This window comes from Somniosus microcephalus, unplaced genomic scaffold, assembly GCF_052327205.1.
Source record: "Somniosus microcephalus isolate GS21.2 unplaced genomic scaffold, FLI_Smic_1.0 unresolved_chr4, whole genome shotgun sequence".
Taxonomy (NCBI): domain Eukaryota; kingdom Metazoa; phylum Chordata; class Chondrichthyes; order Squaliformes; family Somniosidae; genus Somniosus; species Somniosus microcephalus.
In genome coordinates this window covers 2427990-2435649 of record NW_028225182.1, presented here as the reverse complement: position 1 = coordinate 2435649, position 7660 = coordinate 2427990, and the positions used below count along the sequence as shown (strand labels likewise).

The 7660-nt window shown below is 45.5% G+C and overlaps 1 non-coding gene across 1 annotated transcript; it reads right to left on the bottom strand.

The window, feature by feature from the left end:
* Positions 1-6913: 6913 nt before the first annotated feature.
* Positions 6914-6987, bottom strand: trnan-guu (transfer RNA asparagine (anticodon GUU)). Its single transcript has one exon. It is a non-coding gene; the product is annotated as a tRNA-Asn (tRNA).
* Between the last annotated feature and the right edge of the window lie 673 nt (positions 6988-7660).

The window sequence follows — 7660 nt, the reverse complement described above, 5'->3', positions numbered from 1 at the left end:
TTTCATTTGTTTTTCCTTCACTATAAGGGGAGAGAATCAGGAGAGATTTTCGGATCTTGAACCCATGCCTCCCAGGCCAATAGGAATAAATTTGGTCCACCAATCTATGATTCGGATGAGGGGACCAAATGTATTATATCAAAGTCGGCTGATGATACAAAGCTGGATGGGAATGTAAGTTGTGAGGAGGATGCAAGGAGGCTTCAAAGGGATTTAAACAGGTTAAGTGAGTGGGCAAGAACATGACAAATGAAATATAATGTAGAGAAATGTGAAGTTATCCACTTTGGTAGGAAAAACAGAGTATTTTTGAAATAACAACAGAAAATGCTGGAAAAACTCAGCAGGCCAGGCAACATCCGTGGAGAAAAAATAGAGTCAATGTTTCGGGCCAAACCATTTCTCAAGACTGGAAACGCACAGGAAATGAAATAGATTAAGAGGCCAGGCTGGGAGAGAACAAAAGAGAAGTGAAGAGACATTAAACGTTTCAAAATGTTGGTCTTTATTACAAGATGATTTTGAGTATAATAGTAAAGACTTCTTCCTGCAATTATATAGGCCCCTGGTGAGACCATACCTGAAGTATTGTGTACAGTTTTGATCTCCTTACCTCAGAAAGGATACACTTGCCATAGAGGGAGTGCAACGAAGATTCACCAGACTGGTTCTTGCGCTGGGTTGATGCTCCTATGAGGGGAGATTGAGTAGACTAGGCCTATATTCTAAAGAATTTACAAGAATGAGAGGTGATCTCATTGAAACATACACAATTCTTACAGGGCTTGACTGGTTGGATGCAGGGAGGATGTTTCCCCTGGCTGGGGGAGTCTAGATCCAGGGATAACAGTCTCAGAGTAAGGTGTTGGCCATTTAGGACTGCGATGAGGAGACATTTCTTCACTCAGAGGGTGGTGAATCTTTGGAATTCTCTACCCCAGGGGGCTGTGGAAGCTCAGTCGTTGACTATATTCAAGACAGAGATCGATAGATTTTTGAATATTAAAGGAATCATTTATGTTCTTATGATATGGGGATAGTGCAGGAAAGTGCATATGAGGTAGAAGATCAGCCATGAACTTATTGAATGGCGGAGCAGGTTTGAAGGGACAAATGGACGACTCCTGCTCCTATTTCTTATGTTCTTATATGTAAACCACATCTGACCCTCTGGATCCGGCTCCAGCCACCCGCTGCGTGTTCGAGTCCGGTTGTGGTGACAGCGGCTCAGGGTCGCGCTGGCTGGTTTTGTATCAGGACAGTGTTTGAGGGAGGGACTGTTCAGCGGTGGTGTGATAATAATTTTCAGAATTAGGTTTGTTATATTAAAGAGCTCTTTTTCTGTTACGTTCGATTTACACTCTGCCCAGTTGTATAAATGAACAGTTAACAATGTTTAAGCATTGTGGTGTGTTCAATGTTTGTGCAGTAAATCTGTCACCCAGTGTGAGCCTGGAATACAATCAACCAGCCTGGGCTCGAACCTATCCAAGGGGCGCTTTGTTGCCGGTTACCTCAATTGCTGAGAGTGTGGTGCTGATAACGCCAAGGTCACGGGTTCGATCCCTGTCGGGGTCATTAGAAGATTTTCAGCATGTAACGGTTTTTCATAGCATTTAAAATACAAACTTGATAAGGAAACAAATCCACAGCGAATCTCAATGGGGCATTATTTGGATGAACATCCATTGCACCTTTGACACCGGGGCGGAGAGACACATAGACCATAGAATCATAGATTGATACAGCACAGACGGAGGACATTCGGCCCATTAAGTCTGCACTGGCACATTGAAAGCGCTCTCCAATTAGTCCCACTCCCCTCCTCTTTCCCCACAGCCCTGGATATTTGTCCTTTTCAATATTTATCCAATTCTCCTTTGAAAGTTATGACTGAATCTGCTTCCACCGTCCTTTCAGGCAGCGCATTCCCAATCACAATAACTCGCAGCGTAAAAAAACTCCTCATCTCCCCTCTGGTTCTTTCGCTGGTTATCTTCAATCGGTTTCCTCTTGTTACCGACCCTCCTGCCACTGGAAACAGTTTCTTCCTTATTTTCAAAACCTCAATTAAATTTCCTCTTAACCTTCTGAGGAAAACCATCCCAACATCTCCAGTCTCTCCACATAACTGAAGTCCCTCTCTCTCTGTGTCTCTATCTGTGTCTCTCTTTGTCTCTGACTCTCTCTCTTTGTCTCTGACACTCTCTCTTTGTCTCTGACTCTCTCTCTGTGTCTCTATCTGTGTCTCTCTTTGTCTCTGATACTCTCTCTTTGTCTCTGACTCTCTCTCTTTGTCTCTGACTCTCTCTCTTTGTCTCTGACTCTCTCTCTTTGTCTCTGTCTCTCTCTCTCTTTGTCTCTGACTCTCTTTGTCTCTGACTCTCTCTCTTTGTCTCTATCTGTGTCTCTCTTTGTCTCTGACACTCTCTTTGTCTCTGACACTCTCTCTGTCTCTGACTCTCTCTCTCTGTCTCTGACTCTCTCTCTTTGTCTCTGACTCTCTCTCTCTGTCTCTGACTCTCTCTCTTTGTCTCTGACACTCTCTCTTTGTCTCTGACTCTCTCTTTGTCTCTGACTCTCTCTTTGTCTCTGACACTCTCTCTTTGTCTCTGACTCTCTCTCTGTCTCTGACTCTCTCTCTGTCTCTGACACTCTCTCTTTGTCTCTGACTCTCTCTCTGTCTCTGACTCTCTCTCTTTGTCTCTGACTCTCTCTTTGTCTCTGACACTCTCTCTTTGTCTCTGACTCTCTCTCTCTGTCTCTGACACTCTCTCTCTCTCTGACTCTCTCTCTTTGTCTCTGACTCTCTCTCTCTGTCTCTGACTCTCTCTCTTTGTCTCTGACTCTCTCTCTGTCTCTGACACTCTCTCTTTGTCTCTGACTCTCTCTCTTTGTCTCTGACTCTCTCTCTTTGTCTCTGACTCTCTCTTTGTCTCTGACTCTCTCTCTCTGTCTCTGACACTCTCTCTCTTTGTCTCTGACTCTCTCTTTGTCTCTGACTCTCTCTCTTTGTCTCTGACTCTCTCTTTGTCTCTGACTCTCTCTCTCTGTCTCTGACTCTCTCTTTGTCTCTGACTCTCTCTCTTTGTCTCTGACACTCTCTCTCTGTCTCTGACACTCTCTCTTTGTCTCTGACTCTCTCTCTCTGTCTCTGACTCTCTCTCTTTGTCTCTGACTCTCTCTCTCTGTCTCTGACACTCTCTCTCTGTCTCTGACACTCTCTTTGTCTCTGACACTCTCTCTTTGTCTCTGACACTCTCTCTCTCTCTGTCTCTGACACTCTCTCTTTGTCTCTGACTCTCTGTCACTGTCTCTGACTCTCTCTCTTTGTCTCTGACACTCTCTGTCTCTGACACTCTCTCTTTGTCTCTGACACTCTCTCTCTGTCTCTGACTCTCTCTCTTTGTCTCTGACTCTCTCTCTCTGTCTCTGACACTCTCTCTTTGTCTCTATCTGTGTCTCTCTTTGTCTCTGACACTCTCTCTTTGTCTCTGACTCTCTCTCTCTGTCTCTGACACTCTCTCTTTGTCTCTGACTCTCTCTCTTTGTCTCTGACACACTCTCTCTGTCTCTGACTCTCTCTCTTTGTCTCTGACTCTCTCTCTTTGTCTCTGACTCTCTCTCTGTGTCTCTGACTCTCTCTCTCTGTCTCTGACTCTCTCCCTTTGTCTCTGACTCTCTCTCTTTGTCTCTGACTCTCTCTCTCTGTCTCTGACTCTCTCTCTTTGTCTCTGACTCTCTCTCTTTGTCTCTGACTCTCTCTCTCTGTCTCTGACTCTCTCTCTTTGTCTCTGACTCTCTCTCTTTGTCTCTGACTCTCTCTCTTTGTCTCTGACACACTCTCTCTGTCTCTGACACTCTCTCTTTGTCTCTGACACTCTCTCTGTCTCTGACTCTCTCTCTCCGTCTCTGACTCTCTCTCTTTGTCTCTGACTCTCTTTGTCTCTGACTCTCTCTCTCTGTCTCTGACTCTCTCTCTTTGTCTCTGACTCTCTCTCTTTGTCTCTGACTCTCTCTTTGTCTCTGACACACTCTCTCTGTCTCTGACACTCTCTCTTTGTCTCTGACACTCTCTCTTTGTCTCTGACACTCTCTCTGTCTCTGACACTCTCTGTCTCTGACTCTCTCTCTTTGTCTCTGACTCTCTCTCTGTCTCTGACACTCTCTGTCTCTGACACACTCTCTCTTTGTCTCTGACTCTCTCTCTTTGTCTCTGACACTCTCTCTCTGTCTCTGACTCTCTCTCTTTGTCTCTGACACTCTCTCTTTGTCTCTGACACTCTCTCTCTGTCTCTGACTCTCTCTCTTTGTCTCTGACACTCTCTCTCTGTCTCTGACTCTCTCTCTCTGTCTCTGACACTCTCTCTCTGTCTCTGACTCTCTCTCTCTTTGTCTCTGACTCTCTCTTTGTCTCTGACACTCTCTGTCTCTGACACTCTTTGTCTCTGACACTCTCTCTCTGTCTCTGACTCTCTCTCTTTGTCTCTGACTCTCTCTCTCTGCCTCTGACTCTCTCTCTTTGTCTCTGACTCTCTCTTTGTCTCTGACTCTCTCTCTTTGTCTCTGACTCTCTCTTTGTCTCTGACTCTCTCTCTTTGTCTCTGACTCTCTCTCTCTGTCTCTGACTCTCTCTTTGTCTCTGACTCTCTCTCTCTGTCTCTGACTCTCTCTCTCTGTCTCTGACTCTCTCTTTGTCTCTTGACACTCTCTCTCTTTGTCTCTGACTCTCTCTTTGTCTCTGACACTCTCTCTCTTTGCCTCTGACACTCTCTCTTTGTCTCTGACACTCTCTCTTTGTCTCGGACACTCTCTTTGTCTCGGACACTCTCTCTGTCTCTGACTCTCTCTTTGTCTCTGACACTCTCTCTCTGTTTCTGACTCTCTCTTTGTCTCTGACACTCTCTCTCTTTGTCTCTGACTCTCTCTCTTTGTCTCTGACACTCTCTCTTTGTCTCGGACACTCTTTGTCTCTGACTCTCTCTCTGTCTCTGACTCTGTCTCTGACTCTCTCTCTTTGTCTCTGACACTCTCTCTCTGTCTCTGACTCTCTCTTTGTCTCTGACACTCTCTCTCTCTGTCTCTGACTCTCTCTCTTTTCTCTGACACTCTCTCTCTGTCTCTGACTCTCTCTCTTTGTCTCTGACTCTCTCTGTCTCTGACACTCTCTCTGTCTCTGACTCTCTCTCTTTGTCTCTGACACTCTCTGTCTCTGACTCTCTCTCTTTGTCTCTGACACACTCTCTCTTTGTCTCTGACACACTCTCTCTGTCTCTGACTCTCTCTCTTTGTCTCTGACTCTCTCTGTCTCTGACTCTCTCTCTCTGTCTCTGACACACTCTCTCTTTGTCTCTGACACTCTCTCTTTGTCTCTGACACTCTCTCTCTGTCTCTCTCTCTTTGTCTCTGACACACTCTCTCTTTGTCTCTGACACACTCTCTCTCTGTCTCTGACTCTCTCTCTTTGTCTCTGACTCTCTCTCTTTGTCTCTGACACTCTCTCTTTGTCTCTGACTCTCTCTCTTTGTCTCTGACTCTCTCTCTTTGTCGCTGACACTCTCTCTCTGTCTCTGACACTCTCTCTCTCTGTCTCTGACACTCTCTCTTTGTCTCTGACTCTCTCTCTTTGTCTCTGTCTCTCTCTTTGTCTCTGACTCTCTCTCATTGTCTCTGACTCTCTCTCTTTGTCTCTGACTCTCTCTATGTCCGACTGTTCTGTCTCTTTCTCACTCTGTGCACAGCTCGACTGCTGCTCTGACAGTTTCGGTATCTGTTCGTTCCTCGTTAGTATAGTTGTGAGAATCCTCGCCTGTCACGCGGGAGACCGCGGTTCATATTTCCCAATGGAGAGGAGCTTTTTAACATCCCCAATGTTTAACCTTTGGGCAGCTTCTTATATTGCTCCTTGGAACAGTTGAACAGAAAAAAGAATTCGGGACACAAATTTGAGGTGTTGGGCAAGAGATAAAGAGGGGATGTGAGGAAAAACTTTTTTACGCAGCGAGTGGTGAGGATCTGGAACTCACTGCTGACGGAAGTGGTGGAAGCGGAGAAACTCAATATTTTCAAGGGGTGAATGGATAGGCACTTGAGGGCAATAAACTTGCAGGGCTACGGGGATAGAGAGGGGGAATGTGACAGACTGGATTGCTCCACAGATAGCCGGCATGGACTCGATGGTCCGAAAGGCCTCCTTCTGTGTCTTGTGACTCTGTGATTCTATGACACTGTTACCTGCATTTGTAGAACGCCGTTCTCTTCTGTGATGTTCTTACTACAGCTCACGGAGATGAGTTTCCGTCGTGTAGTGGTTACCACATTCACCTAACACGTAAAAGGTCCCGTTAGAAACCAGGCGGAAACATTTTGTAGAACATTCCCCATTAAAATTGAATTAATATGATAAAGTTGAATAAATTTTCTGATTAAACATGAATAAAATAAAATATCACATAAAACACGTGTATTTTCTCTGTACAATTCTGGAGCATCAGCAGCAGCAGAATTGTATTCAACCACAATCTGTAGCCTCCTAGCCTGGCAGATCCCTCACTCTACCATTACCGTCAAATCAGGAGACCAAACCTGGTTCAATGAAATGTGTAGAATAGCAGGCCAGGAGCGGCACCAGGCGCACCTAAAAATGACGCCATTCCAAACTGGTGAATCTGGATATGGAACCAAGGCGGGCCAATGCAGTAGAGATACAGATTATCCAGGATCTAATTGAATGAAGGAACAGGGCTGAATGGCCTCCTCATGTTCATATTAGTTGGTCACCATTAAGAAAATGCTTATCTCGGATCCCAGTGGAAGACCTCATACTCACCGACATTGTAACCAGTGCTACAGTTTATCCCATTATCTTGCAGCCAAAATACACATTTTGATAAACCTAGAAATGTTAAAACACCGTCCCTGGGTGGGCTCGAGCCACCAACCTTTCGGTTAACAGCCGAACGCGCTAACCGATTGTGCCACAGAGACCTGCTGGAATACTGATTACAACATATACTAAAGCCGGAGAGTACCGAGATAAAACCTCAGGTCACAGAGAGCAAGACAATAATTGTCCAGTCTCTGTTTACTTGTCCAAATTAAAGAAATGTAACATTCATTGTCAGAACATGGAAATAGTCGCTGAAAGAAAATCTATTAAAAGAATTGTTTTGAAAACCCGCTTTGAGCCATTAGATCGGTTCATCAACCAATGGTGTCGGTGAGATATTAACATGGTGTCTGGGTTTCTCACAACTGTTGGAATCTTCCCACGAGTTCTTTTGCTGTTATATTTGTTCATCAATGTGGAGATCAGATATACACGTGGTCGCGTCACTGGGTGCCCCGGGAACCAGATACAACAGAGCACAGGCAAATGATGGGACTCTGCCCTGTCTGCTCTATGTGGGGGTCAGTAGAAACCGAATGAGAACAAAGAACGACAGGCCTGGACTGGAGCCTTGGCCCATCCATCTGTGTGGGGCTCAGCACCATTCTGGATGAGATCAGCAAACTGAGCGCAGTCCGGGAACGGATCCTGATAACACCCTGCTCTTAGTGGCTCCACTGTGTGAGAACATCAGCACAGGCCGGATATGAAGCCTGGGCCCTTCCTGCTCCATGGGGCTCAGTAACACACTGCTTGAGATGGAGTAACATA